We start from the raw sequence: 15,118 nt of genomic DNA, 5'->3' as shown, positions 1-15,118 counted from the left end.
GACTAAAAAGTTAATACAAAATAGATATACAGACTATAAAGTTAAGGGTGAGTTCCCTAGCTCATACCACAATCTACTTGAATGCAAATTTTATGTACATGCAGCTCTAATTATCATATGTTTTGCTGCATCAATAAACAAGTGAGAAGATGGAGAAGGAGAAGAATTTGCTTTCATTCTACCATACACCTCAACATAAGTAGGGCACTTGTTAATATAACTTGTTATAGTGTGAGATGTTAGAATGGATGGATCATGTGAAATCAGAAAAGGACAAATCCTGAGCACAAATGAATTTGTTGTGCTCTAGAAAGATCTGTCTCAGACCAAGGAGACAAGGAGCTCTTTGCAGACAGTGTGGGCTTCTCCTTGGGTTGCAGTAACCTCTGTGGCTAAGCATGCTCCATTCACAGAGGGGGAATAGCCAGTGGAACTGCATTGTGGGAGATCCATCAGCATTGTCTCTGGACCCTAAAACTCCCCTGGGATGCAGGGACTTTCTGGAGAACCAAGTTGCATGGGACACAGAACATACATACCCATTTTACAGACCTCCAGTTCCTGTCCATTGCACCAAAGTCCTTCCATGCCCATAGAGATGGAGGCAAGATTTGTCCCCCAAAGAATAAAACTTCAAAGCTTGGTATGGTCTGGGCAATACCCAAGATTCTCCGTCATCTTTGGTCCCAAGTCAATAGTAAAGTAGTTGATTCTTGGATTTTAAGACAGCAGTGATCATTATGATGAGATAGCCTCCTACATAACACAGCAATAGAAGTTCATGCATCTATCCCAATGGTAGCAACGATAGTGCTCTCTTCTAACTTGGTTCAAGACACTACTATGATTCTCAGTAACTAAGGATGCAGTCCTTTAGTTCTCATTTAGGCATTGCTTTCATCAATGTCGATGGGAATTTTGTCTAAGTAAATATGGAAGCATCAGACCCAAATAAACTGATAAATGTCTTTAATAATCTGGATCATCAGCTAGTTTTGGATTTTAACTATATACAGAGCCGGTGTCTATGTTTCTTCCTCTTTCACTAGCAGTGTAATTTTTTCATTTCTTTTCAAGGGATGAGTCTAAGCCATATTACTTCCTGTCTGGATTTGTTTTTAAAACCAGTTGTTATCAGGGACAGCACAAGATGAGGATTAGTAGCCCAAATATAATTATTATTATTCTCAGTGATTCCTATATGAGGCCTTGTTTTGTGTAATAAGAAGTTAAAGCGGGGTGGGAGGGGAGGTGCGGGGCAGGAAAGGATGATGAAAAGACAAAAAAAAGGTCAGTTATTTTTTCTCTGTCAAATATTTTGTAAATCTGGTTCTCTTATAAATTATACTTAGTTTATTCTAGTATTTGTTTGCTGGAAAGCAAGGATTAATGTTGGAGCATTGGAATGGAGGTAAATCTTTGTTTCTTTATATTTGATGCAAGTTTATTATCTATTATTTTTGGTTCCAAGAACCAACAAATTCTTTCCCTAAAAAGATTTAGCATTAGGGGTTAGTATACTTATTTAGGGTATATGCTCAGTGCTAGACTAGTAAATTGTTGGTTCAGGTCTAGCATAAAGGGTTGGTTTTATATATATTTTTTAAATTGTTTATTTATGCTTTATAAGAATAGTAGCAGGTAGGTACACAGTTTTTAGAAATGACATTATTATAGACAGGTAAGATTCTCTGTTACTTAGTGCAGAGTATTTCAACATAATAAGAATATACATGGGTAATTGGGGCACTATTATTAAATAAAAATGTATAGGGTTATTTGGAGCGTTATTATTATATATTAATAGGTCAGCAGTAGTCAGTGTAGTCTTTTTTAATACACCCATAAGTACATAGGTTTTGGGAAAAATTGTTGTACTCAGATAAATATACAGGTGTTATTTATTCAGAATCCAGTTCAGTAACTCTTACATTCATTAAAAAGAAAAGGAGGACTTGTGGCACCTTAGAGACTAACAAATTTATTTGAGCATAAGCTTTCATGAGCTACAGCTCACTTCATCGGATGCATTCAGTGGAAAATACAGTGGGGAGATTTATATACATAGAGAACATGAAACAATGGGTGTTACCATACACACTGTAACGAGAGTGATCAGGTAAGGTCAGCTATTACCAGCAGGAGGTTTTTTCCTACAAAAGGTTTCCCCCCCCCCCCCCCCGCTGGTAATAGCTCACCTTAGGGGTGATAGCACCTACCAGCAGCTCCCCGCCCCACCCCCGGCCCCAGCTCACCTCCTCTCCACCTCCTCCCCTGAACGTGCCGCCCCACTCTGCTTCTCCGCACCCCCCCCAGGCTTCCTGCGAATCAGCTGTTCGCGCGGGAAGCCGGGGCAGGCGGAGAAGCAAGCCGCGGCTTCCCGCTCAGGCCCAGGGAGGCAGAATGGAGGTGAGCTCGAGCGGTGAGGGGGGGGAGGAGCGCTGCCCGTGCCGCAGCAGGTAACCGGGGGGGGGGAGGGGCGCGGGCACGCAGGGGAACCTCTCCCTGACCCAGCTCACCTCCGCCACCCTCGGCCTGAGCGGGAAGCCGTGGCCTGCTTCTCAGTCCTCCCCGGCTTCCTGCCAAACAGCTGATTCGTGGGAAGCAGGGGGGGCAGAGGCTGAGAAGCAGAGCAGGGCTGTGCATTCAGGGGAGGAGGCAGAGCAGAGGTGAGGTTAGCTGGGGTGGGGAGCCGCCGGTGGGGGCTCTGCACCCACCAGTTTTCCCCATGGGTGCTCCAGCCCCAGAGCACCCAGGGAGTCGGTGCCTAAGGCGCTACTTTTGATGTGATCAGTGGGGGAGCAGGCGCCTCTACTCCCCCCCTAGCTACGCTCCCCCACCCCTAGGAGCCAGAGGGACCTGCCGGATGCTTCCTGGGAGCTGCCCTAGGTAAGCACCGCCGGGACTCCCCACCTCGCCCCCTGGCAGGTGCCTCTGGCTCTTAGGGGTGGGGTGGGCACCCACTACAGTGGCCCATGAGACCCTCCTGCCCAGTTCTGGGGGAAGTCAGGGGACAGAGGAGGGGGTGGGTGGGACAGGGGTCCTGGGGGGGGTGAAACACGGGTGGGGGGTTGGATGGGGCAGGAGTCCTGGGGGGTGGGGGTGGGCAACGACCCCCTCGTGGGGTGAGGAGGGAACCCGTTGTTAAGCTTTTGGCAGCTCATCACTGGATATATATATACACACAGAGAACATGAAACAATGGTTATTATATTATAACACCCATTGTTTCATGTTCTCTGTGTGTATATATATATCTGACTGATAAGTTGTGCAATGTCATTTTTGAAATCTGAATTATTAACGTAGTTAACTTAGTTTATTCTGCTTATTTTAACTATCTCAAGGGAGAGGCCTGGGGAAAAATCTGAGATGCCAGACATGTTTACTAGATATAATCAGATTGAGTTTGATTAGAATTGTGGCCAAACTAAACTGATCCAAATACCCTCAAACTCTGATAAAGTTTGGCTGCAGATCTGAACTCGGTAGCTGGCCCATTTCTCTATAATAAGCTAAATCAATTCTCTAGATTAGAACACCACTGAATGTTGGGAAAGTCTGAATTCAAATCCATTCTTCTAGTTTTAGTCTTTGTATTATCTCAATAGGGTATTGATTTAAGGGGTGAAGCTAGAATGGCTGACTTTCCCCCCAAACTCTGTGTCTGGTGTTTGGGATATACAGTGCTTGGTTATTTCTATACTCGACATGCACTTCGACTCCCTATGAATTCACTACTTCAGAGTAGCACTGATCTATAATTCCTCTTTTGTTAGGTACTCAATGAACCATAAATACATCATACCTTGTTGTAGGAAGGATTTCTCTCTGTAAGTTAAATTGTATTTTTGTGCACTGTAAGGTGAAACCCACTGGAAGTATTGGGACTTTATCTATCTGATGTACCTCTTGGTGTTGCTAAGCAACATGAAGCTGTTAAAATGGAAAGATACAAAAGAAGAACAGTGAAGAACAAAAGGAAGCAAAGAAACAAAAAGAACAGGAGAAAGACAGTATATACACCAATTTGTGTCTACTAAGCAGTTTAGAAAAAAATATAGACTGTTGAAGAGACAAATTAAATAGAAATAAAAACGGTATACAGGTAAGATACAGGGGTTAAAATTAAGAGGCCTTATTCTGCGCTTTTTATGCAACCTAAACTTCCATTGCCTTCATTGAGGTTTGCCCGAAGAAGGACTGTGGGATCAGGTCAACAAACTATAGGTAGAAACTCATGGACAGACACCCAGACAGAAAAATGAGAGCTGGAAAAGCAGTGGATGGACAGAGAATAAGGCAGGCTAATAACAACACTATTGGAACAAACCAAATCGATGTAACAAGAGAAGAAACATTCTACAAATTCTTGGAAATAAAACAACCCATCTAAATGGTAAAGGGACTGCACTGTATTATCTATGCTAACTCTATTTTTGACATCTTCCTGTTAGAAGGAAACCAGGCTACAACCTTTTTTTATATAAGGTAATATTGCTATTGAATGTTCCTGCAATTGCAGATCTAAGTGAGAGATAAAGAGTCCTATCCTTTATTCCAGCAAGACTTCTACTGACATCAAGATTGGGCCCAAAGACCATAATATAGTTTTCACAGATGAATGAGATTTCACAAATTATATCATTTTCTTGTTATTGCTCTTAGAACTGAGTTGATGATGATTGGTGCTAAAATTAATGCTGAGATTCGGTTAATCAAAGAAGGATGTTGCTGTTATGGAATGTTATAAAAATAGCAATTATGTCACTCTGCATTCAGCTCAGTATAGCAGAAAGTCTAAATTGTCTCTTTCTCTCATATAGTTGACTATAGATGGGTCTTTGGAAGACCTTCTTCACCAAGTTCTGTGTACTCTGAGTGGGCCTTGAAGAACCCACTGCCCTTTCTCTAAGGGTTAATCGTTTGCCCTGGTGCCCTTGGCCCACTGACATTGGTCTACTGCCCCATGACATGATCTGTTCCATGCCAGATGTGCATGTTTCTCATTATCTAGTGCTGGGCGTGAAACATTGATTTTCGACACCTACTAGCTAAAAGAGTAAGCCTGCTAGCCTGGAGGAAAAAATAACTAGGTGAAGTGATGAAGTGAACTGTAGCTCATGAAAGCTTATGCTCAAATAAATGGGTTAGTCTCTAAGGTGCCACAAGTACTCCTTTTCTTTTTAGGTGACCATGCCTCCCAAGCCAGACCAATACATTGTAAAAGATTGAACAGGTGTGTTCTGTTTATTATGTATTGCAGCATATTGTCAATCAACCTATTATTTAATATATTTTAAAATGTTACTTATCTTATTGTTAATATATCATTTTTTTCCTTGCTTAACTCTTCTTTTCCTTTTCTATGTTTTAAGTGTTTGTTTTTTCTCTCTCTCTCCATCTCCCCTCTCTTTTCCTCGTCTTCTTTATCTCCTCTCCCATATTTTCTCTCTTCATTTTTCTCACACATCTTCCCCACAGATTTCTCTCTCAATAACATACATTTTTAATAACTTACCCCATTAGTCTCTCCTGCTTTTCCACCCTCTCCCCCACCCATACTTCCATGTAACCATACCTTGTCAGATGCAGGACTTGGAAATGTTACCCAACATCTAATAACCAGAGGATTATCAGACATCTACTAGCCAAAGACCAACATGAAAGAAAAAGGTACCATCGTCCAGGGGAAAAACCCCAGTGGGAAGCTAATTCTCCTCCCTCATCAGCTAATGGGAAAAGAGAAGCTGTTGGGATTCCTACCTGGGTGCTGTCCCTAGACAGTGGTCAGGGCCCCCAACTGTTGTATAATCCTTTGATCTGTGAGACTCTAATAAATTTGAAGCGTTCCCTCCCTGCCAATCCCCTCTAGCTCCTGGGACTGGAGAAAGGGCTGTCCCTGTCTCTGTTCCCCCTCCGTCCCAATAGCCTCCTGTGTGAGTGGTGGGGACTCTGTTACTCTACCTTCCCCCCAGCCCTGGGGTGCGTGTGTTTACCATCAGATCGATTCTGAACAGCCATGGTCAGTGATCAGTTGCAGGTTGGAGAAGCTCTGCATAGCTGCAGAGGCACTGGAGCGGTCTGTCTCCACACTTCAGAAGACAGCACTGCATCAGTTTATACTCCGGTCGCATTTGCAGCCATATGGGCAAGAGAAAATACATTTTTGTTTTAAATTAAAGCTTGGATTCATTCTGCAGAAGCTGAGGACCCTTACCACAGAGAGCTGTGCTACTGGAACAATGTGCATAGTGAGGGCGCTGAAAACCATTGAACCAAATGGTAAACCCTGCGTAGGATGGAAACCACTTCAAGCCAGGGTGTGCAGCAGCGCCCCTGCATCCCTAGTTCCAGCACCTATGATTCTGGAGCCATAATTGTGTCCCGTGTCAAACATCTCTCTCCAAAATGTCACTACCTATTTCCGATCCAGGCAGTGGAACTCGCAGCCTCCCACCAGCAGACCATCATCAGAACAGTTCTGGTCATCGGCCTGCATGGAGTGAGGCAAGAGGAGTATAACGCTGACTTCCTTCTACAGCTACAATGCTTCGTTCCTGTGACAAGTTCCAGCTCCAGAGGTTCTGGCAGTGGGAATGACAAACACACTTCCATTTTCTGCAGAGTCCAGTGGTAGCCAAAGTTACTGTGACTGGAACTGAAGACATAGACTTCCTCCCCCGCCACACACAAAATACAGGAAGAACAGGACTTTGGATAGTCTGTTCTCCACATATATCTAGGGGAGCAGAATACCAAAGTGGATTTCAATGGCACTACAAAGGTGAGTAAGGGCTGCAAGGTTTGGGCTCTAAGCAACCCTCAATACATTAGTTCACAGAAAACAAAGAGCACATTTCTGTATGTGTAATTCCCATCGACTCCAATGGGAACTGCCCCACTCTAACTGAGGGTGGAAATGAGTCCTACAGTAAATACTGAGAATTTGATGGCATCTTCAGCAGAGTCTATTTATTCTTAACCAATTATGCATGACTCTTTTGACATATCCTCATGTACCTCAGGTTATCCTTTTGCTTATGTTCAGTTGATCCTGTACTATTTTTCATAATCTCCATGGCTATCAGACAGTGTCTCCATGGCCTTCTGTTTTCAGCCTCAAAATGAATGTGAGATACCACATCATTCACAAAAATAATATAGGAATTGGAGACATTGCTGGCCCAGTAACTGTGAGTGTTTTATATCCTGGGTAAATCAGACTTAAAGTTGGGAAACATGAAAATATTAATATATTTCTGTAGCAACTTTAAAACATCAAAATATAGAGTGCAAAAGGGTTAGGTCAACTGTAAGCCTCAAGCTTTTGTGGCAGCTTCCCAGCTTAAGAGGGTTCCTGTCATTACTTGGTGTAAATCATAGTTGGGCTGCAGCTATTTCCAGATTTCTCTGATCTTGGGCTCTGCAGTGAAGCCAATTACCCATCATAGCACACACAAAATATCTTTAGAAGTACTGTTCCCAGTTCAGTATGGGAACAGTATCATTTACATTTCTGTTAGCATAGCTTGACGATTAGCATCACAGAGCACACAAAATATAGCTATTGTTTTCTCCATTGGGTCATTTTAATTTTCTGGCCTTCCCCTCTCCCCCCCCCCCCCCCACACACACACTCAACTGGCCACACAGTTGTGGTTATTTAGGAAATGCTGTAATGCTGATCTCGTCAGATAGAACTTGCTACAGGCTACTATTAAACACAATTTCTCAGCGCATGGATAGCGCATGTTTGAGATTTCATTTTGCTGATATATTGTCCCAGCTTGGAACACATGGCTTCGGCAAAGAATTAAATCAGTACCCATTGGCATGATTTTAAGAAACTGACCTTTATTCATTCAGTGATGAGGTACTGAGCAGCCAGTCTTGAGTATGTATAAGGGGGGAGATGTATTAGGTTTGCCTCTATGTGTTTACCCCTCCTAGTTTTTAAATGAGGCTTCTGCCATTCCTTTAAAGAGTTCAGATTTGGTGAATTCAATACACAAAGCTAGCAGGCTATATATTTCTACATTAGCTTGGAGGACAGGATTACTTCATGGAGCTGAAGGGAGGGACATTGTATGAAGTGTGTTTATTGTGTAAGATAACATAAAGCTGCCTCTCTTTCCATAAATATCCAGTGAAGTCTAACTTTAATTAGTACTTTAAACTTTTCTCTCAGGTGCTCAGAGGTTACACCAAATGTCAAACCCTGAATAAGGTAGCTAAGACTCTCAGCAGACACTTAGGTAGTCTAATCATGGAAATCTTGCTGCTTACCCATCTCCAGACTCCCATCAGCACACAACCAACAACCTTACTCATTACGTGACTATTCTGAAACAATGCCATGTTGTAGGCAACAAAGGATGATGGCAAAGGGCAGGCTTGCTTACAAGTCAGATCTTCCTCACAATGACCCTGATTCAGCACAGGCGGATTTTACAGGGACTTAAGCAAATGTTTAAGTGCTTTGTGAACTCAGGACCTAAGTCATTGGTGAGCAGCAGCCATCATAAGGGGGAAAAATACTCCTGCCTCTGTGGGGAAGTAAGTTGAATATCTCAGGGAATAGACTATCATTAGGGCACTCCTGAGTGGTGAGTTTGCATGAGGGTGGGGATGCAGGTAGCTTTATGCTGATAAGCATGTGCTCTTGTGGAGTGAGGCCTTTCTATGTCTGAACATCTTACAAGCTTGTAGAGACAGAGACAGGCCTGGAGTCACTGCACCACCATGGCTCTAGCCTGACCTTTCCATCCCACATAGGGACTTACCAGCTGTGGGGAGAATGAGCTTGGCAGCAGAGCCTCAATGGCAGCAGAGCCAGAGCCAGGACTAAGAGTTGCTTGAGAGCGACCTCTCAGTTTGAAAGAGGAGTTGCTGGCAAAAGTAACCCATGTCATCCCAGAGCAATGCAAAGAGCCAAGAGTGAGTTAGATGGCCTTTATGGAGTAAATTACTTTAACAGCTTACTCAGGGACTCAGAGGAGGTCTTTAGCCATTGTCAAAGGAACAACAGCTTGGTGGCATAGGAAAGAGTGAAACCATGAAGCATGAGGTGCAATGTGTTTCATGAGTGACACCAGGCCTTTATTCTTAACAGTCATTGCCTTGTCACCACCTGTGTAAACTGCATTTCACTTTCCCCACTGAATGTGGAGATCTGTGACTGCTTCCTGCAATGTCGCAATCATTCTCCTGTTGTGAACACTGGCACAACTTCGCAAAAGAGCAGGTCTTCCACAGACCTTCAGAAACTAACCTCACAAACACTAAGCCGTGCAATGCCAAAGACCTTGGCTGACTCAGCAAGTTGAATTACTGAGAAATCACTTTTCTGAATTTTGAAAGCAGTTGTTTTGGGACCTCCTTAGCCATTTCACCAATACAGTGTGAAACCATGTTATCTGACAAAGGCACTGCCTTCAATATGGTAGTTACTGCACCAGGCCTTATAATTTCTAAACAACATCTACTGTGCTGGGAAGAATAGTACTTTCTGCAATGGTTTGCACCTTACAGTGCTGCGTGATTCATAGAGATACCAGATATAATGTCTGAAGGGCATTTGTGTTGACATTGCCAGTCTGAGTAATCCAGTCTTCTTGATTGTTCAGGGGTTCAAGTTTTCGAAGGAAAATATTCTCAAGTTTATCTTTCACTGGTGGATGTTTGGTTTCTTAAATTTCACAACAACTCTGAAGGCTTCCTGTTCTCACCAGCCAGCATTTCAGAACACCCTACATGCTGGGGTTTTAAATGATCAATGTAAAATCATATGCCACTTATTTTTATTGTATTTCTGCTTTTTCTTTTTTGAACCCTCAGACAAAAACTGCCACTGTTCTTTTCACAAAAGGAACCGATTTTCTCAATCATCTTTGGCCAGAACTGAGCTCCAACTAAACAGTGGATGCAACGTTGTCGTGTGAAGCTTGAAAGTTCTCAGTGGTTACAATTAACATGCCTGGTGTTTCAATTCAGAGATACATTTTGTCAGGATCTTTGTACATGGATACTTATTCGTCACATTACTCATAATCAATAATAAGGCTGTACTTGTACTATCCACAGAAAATGGCACCTACAAAATACCACCAAACCCCACACACCATTTGTCCTAAAGGTCAAAGTTGCAATCAGATTACCAGCTGCATCTCAACAACTGCTGAGAACAAATGCAAAAATGAGTGAGAGAGAAATATTAAAAGCATATGTATGAATAATTGATTGAGGCATTTTAATACAAACTGGATCTCTGTGATTAATTATACAGAAGTTGGAAATGGCAACAATATTTACTAACAGAATTGTTCCCTGCTGACACTCTAAAAAGGTTACAGAGAAAGCAGTATTGTGTGCAAAAAACCCCATCAAAACCACAAGTAGGCTTTGCAAATGCTACTTCTGCCATTCCCTCTTTGGGTGAGTTAGACCTTCTGCTCATTTCATATATTAAATGTAGCCTATGCCAATCAATAACTATCAAAATGTTTGTGGAGGCCATGGCAATTAATATGCCAGCCCACACATCACTAACACACTGGGTGTCAAATGATATTCCACATTTGGTAAAGGGCATTGATTGATTTCCAGAGCGCTCGCTTATGACACTGTTTTCCAGTGCAGGCATATTACAACAGAGCATACACAGGGTGGGTGTTCTGGCACTCTGCGAGCCTGTAACATCTTTGTGGCATGATTAGAGACTTCAGTTTCTCCTAAGTGCCTGGATGTCTGAAAAGGATACTAGCAGTCTGCACAGGTCTGAGCTCCGTGTCTAGCACACGGCAGATTCAACTCAGGTACTCCTGCCCACCCCACAGTCTGGGGGTTATATCTTCAAAAGGGACCCTGGAATTATGTACAACAGTTCTAATGTATAATACTAGTTCTGCATTGCTCACATTTCCATGCTCTACAAATCATATAGGTGACAAATGCTCAGGTGTTAGTTTGCTTATTTCCATGACAGTGATCATTTCTCTGGCACTGGGCATCTCTTACACCCATCACAACAATGTTGCTGGCATGTACCTTCTAGGATTGGGGTCATTTTTTGTGCTAGTAACGTCTCCATGGGTCAGGAAAATGTAAATTAGTCAGAAAGCCAGGCAGACAACTCCCATCAATAGCTCCAGTAGCTTGACAAAACTGAACAGATGATCACAAACCCTAGAACCACAGACAGCCCAGCGGGGAGTGATGTTCTTAAACTGTTCCTAAATGTTTCCTGTGTGGCTTTTTTTGTTGCTTTGTTGTTAATGGGGGTGTGTGTTCACTTCGTCATTTGACAGATAGGCCACATCATTTCGCATTCCCTGCAGCGAAGGGATCATGTCTGAGAGACTGTTCACTCCTCTATGATTTCTCAGGCATTTCTCTCCATCTTCCTCAACACTGTTAAATGTGTCAGAAAACAAGTGACTAATACGTGACAACTGGAGAGCACACAGACAGCTCCATACATCCCAACAGGCCGTCTGTTGACATGGACAGTGGAACAATCAGATTAATCAGACACATCAGTGATTGAAAAAGACTTGTGTGATCAGCAATACACCTGTGAGGACAATGGGGGAAAACACTCATATTATTTAACCCTGGCAGCTTTCACATAACTGGTGCAGTGTGTTGTTCCCATGTACAGTGCATGTTTTCACCAACAGTAATTAGCCCACATTCCACATAGTGCAGTCATCCTGAAACTGAATTTACCTTTGATTTCAAAAGTGTATGTGTGTGGGGGCAGGGGTGGGAAAGATGGGAGTCTATTTTCCAGCACATGGAGGCGCTGACTCCATGGATACTCCAGCCCTGGAGCACCCACGGAAAAAAACCAGCGGGTGCTTAGCACCCACCAGCGGCCAAGCTCCCCCACCACTCTCACCTCCTGGCGGCCCTGCCAATCAATTCCTTCCCCTCCCTCCTAGATCAGCTGTTCCGCGGTATGCAGGAGGCGCTGGTAGGGAGCGGGAAGAGTGAGGACGTGGCATACTCGAGGGAGGGGGGGCAAGATGTGGGTAAGAGGTGGGGCAGGAGTGGAGCGAGGGCAGGAAGAGGCAGGGTGGGGTGGGGGTTTGGGGGGAAGGGGTGGAGTGGTGGTGGGGCCATGGGCTGAGCACCCCTGGGGAGAATTAGAAGCCAGAGCCTATGGCAGGTTGGATATGGCCTCTACTACCAGGATATGGCCTCTACTACCTTTATAATAACAGCTACTTTGTAACACACTGTCTGATTTACCACACATCTTCTGCTAATGAATAGAGACTAGCCGGAACTCTCAACCTGCCAATGCCCAAATGTGGGATGCAACACATCAAAGACCATAAAGGAGGGACATAAACTATTTATCCCTCAAAATGAGGTACATTTAAGAGGTATGAGAGTTGTTATAAAGAATGAATCTACACATAGAGGAAGCAAAGAGACAGCCAGCCACCCACGAATATTTATATGGCACATCCTCATTTGTTCTATGGAGACACAGACTTGCTTTACCAGTGGCATGATTTATGCTGTAATCAGCCTAAGTAATGATTTGCTATCAAATACTAGCCTGTCAGGTGAAAAAGAATGATTCACTGGCAAGTTAGGTAGCAGATCCATAATGCAAATGCACATCAACCAACTATCAATAATTCATAGTGTCATGATGCGTCACTAACCTCTGAGTGCACACAGCCTAAACAGAACTTACCAAAATCACTTTCATTGCCTCAGCGTCTACTTGCTTTTGTCTGCAAATCTAAGCACAGATGTGGCTCTTTCCTTCATTAGAGTTGGAGCCTGTGCCTGTGATGGCCCTCCACAAGCTTTTTGTTTCATCTCCTGGACATTTCTCCTGGTGTCACGCCACTTACATTTACACTGTCACTTTTCATTGCCTGGCCTAATGCACCTACTTGTCCTCACTTGTCTTATCAATCCCCAGTGAAGGCTGGAACAATGATATTAGCAATCCAGTGGAAGATGAATAGATTTCACCTTTATATTAAAAAAGTTCTATTTCTAAATGGCTTATAATGGATTAATAAATTATACGTGTTCTAAGCATGTTACAGACCTGAGTAGTATGTGTTACACATGGTTATGAGCAACCCTTGATCCATTGGATTCTATAACAATCCACAACAATTGATTAATCATTTATTAAAACATGTATTAATCATTTATTAACTCTTCATAGATCATTTAGAAATGGAACCTTAATATGAAATATGATCAATAATTAGTAAAAGCTTGATTCTCTTCTCACACCAGTTTTATCCTGGGGTATATAACTCCGTTGACTTCAAAAGAGTTACTCCTGACTTACATTGGTGTAAATGAGATCAGAACCAGGCTCTTTGTATCTCAGCCAAACAGGACAAAGATCTTCTGACAATTCCTGAGAGGCCAGAAAACAGGCTTTCCTGATGTGCTAGACCTGAGAAGGTAATTCCCCAGGTGCAAACTTGGATCCAGCCCTGCCCAACAAATGCAAAGGATCCCATTGACAATGATCCATCATCCACCCACCATGGGATCAACTGAGACTTCCAACCTCATGCCTAAGAGAGACTAAGGCTACATCCAGACGTGGAGCTAGGGGGTTGATTCCCAGCTTGCGTAGACATACTTGCACTAGCTCTTGTGAAGCTAGCTCACTGAAACTACTAGTGTAGTAGCTCTGGTAACAAGGGCAGCAGCGAGTGGTGGCGTGGGCCAGCCACCCCGAGTACATACCCACTGGCTCCAGGCAGGTGTGTATTCTGGGCGGCTCGCCTGTGATGCTGCTGCCCAAGCTAATGCGGCTACACTCTGGTTAGGGTGCTGGCTTGATGAGAACTAGCAGGAGTATGTCTATGCAAGCTGGGAATCACACCCCTAGCTCCAAGTGTAGCCATAGTTTGTGTGACAGTATGTAATTAACCCGAGACACAATCATACCCAGTAACTTGTCCTAACTGAGCTGTAAATTGTCCCCTGGCAATCTGCCAGAGTAACCTGCCTACATGTAGCGTTAGTGCTAATTTATAAGTAAATCACCTGTAGAAAACAGGGAATATTTACTTGCCTACCTACATGCCTCACAGGAGTGTTTTGAGATTAATTACTTAACATTTAGACAGCACTTTGGAAATGTAAAGTGTTACATAAATGCTACAGTAAGTTATCATTGTTGGAGGGAATCGCTTCACTTAAAGCTCTGGGATGACATATATACTCATCTCTATTGACACATAGATCTATGTAAATACAGTTAAAACAGAATATATCTAGTTGACTAGCTTGTGATAACACCTCATCTTCTGATCCATTGTCCTATTGTCCATGCTAGTAATGTAATAGAGGTTTGTGGTATTTTGCCAGTGCCAATGTGCTGAACTGGTTTTTGTGTACGGGGCCTGCTCCCCATTTATTATTTTTCAGTTCCTTGTATTTATTTACTGTGTCTGATATATGTACAATGGGTTACCAGAGCTACAAAGTTCAGAAACAGTAAAGAATGCCAGGAAAGGGGACTTCCATAGACGTCAAAGTATCCTTCATTAAATTTCACTGAGAGATTGTTAAAACTAACTGATAGTCTCTTTGAGTTCCATTGATTAGAACAAAGATTTGCACAGTACATTACCATTTGCTGTGGTTAGAGAATTTTTTTCCAGCAGTACAATCACTACATTTCCCTTTTTTTCTCCCCAAACACTAATGATGTACAAACATGCCCCCTTGTTACTGTGTTTGCCAACAGCCACAGCAAGCAGAGCTGGCCTTACCATGAGGCGAACTGAGGCGGCCGTCTGAGGTGCAGACTGTGGGGTGGGGAGGGGGGGTGCCACTAGGACCCAGAGTGTAGAAAATTGTGTCTGCTGCTGGTGCATATGTATTCTCTCTGCTCTAGATGCACAGAGATGGTGGAGTGCTGTGCTGGAGGAAGGAGGACGCAAGAGACATAACAGGCAGGCAGGAGAAAAGGTGAGAGGGAATAACAGAAAGCAGCAGGAGCTGCAGGGAGAGAGAGGAGGAGGCGCCTCTTGTGTACCTCTCTAGCACCCCCAGGAGCCTGGACTGATTAACACCAACTTCTCAGGGAGTTTCCTGCTGCTTCCTTGAACCCACT

The sequence above is a fragment of the Lepidochelys olivacea genome (genome assembly GCF_965140295.1).
Source record: "Lepidochelys olivacea isolate rLepOli2 genome assembly, chromosome: 2".
Taxonomy (NCBI): domain Eukaryota; kingdom Metazoa; phylum Chordata; order Testudines; family Cheloniidae; genus Lepidochelys; species Lepidochelys olivacea.
The sequence above is the reverse complement of the archived record's forward strand: the minus strand, read 5'-3'. Positions refer to the sequence as shown.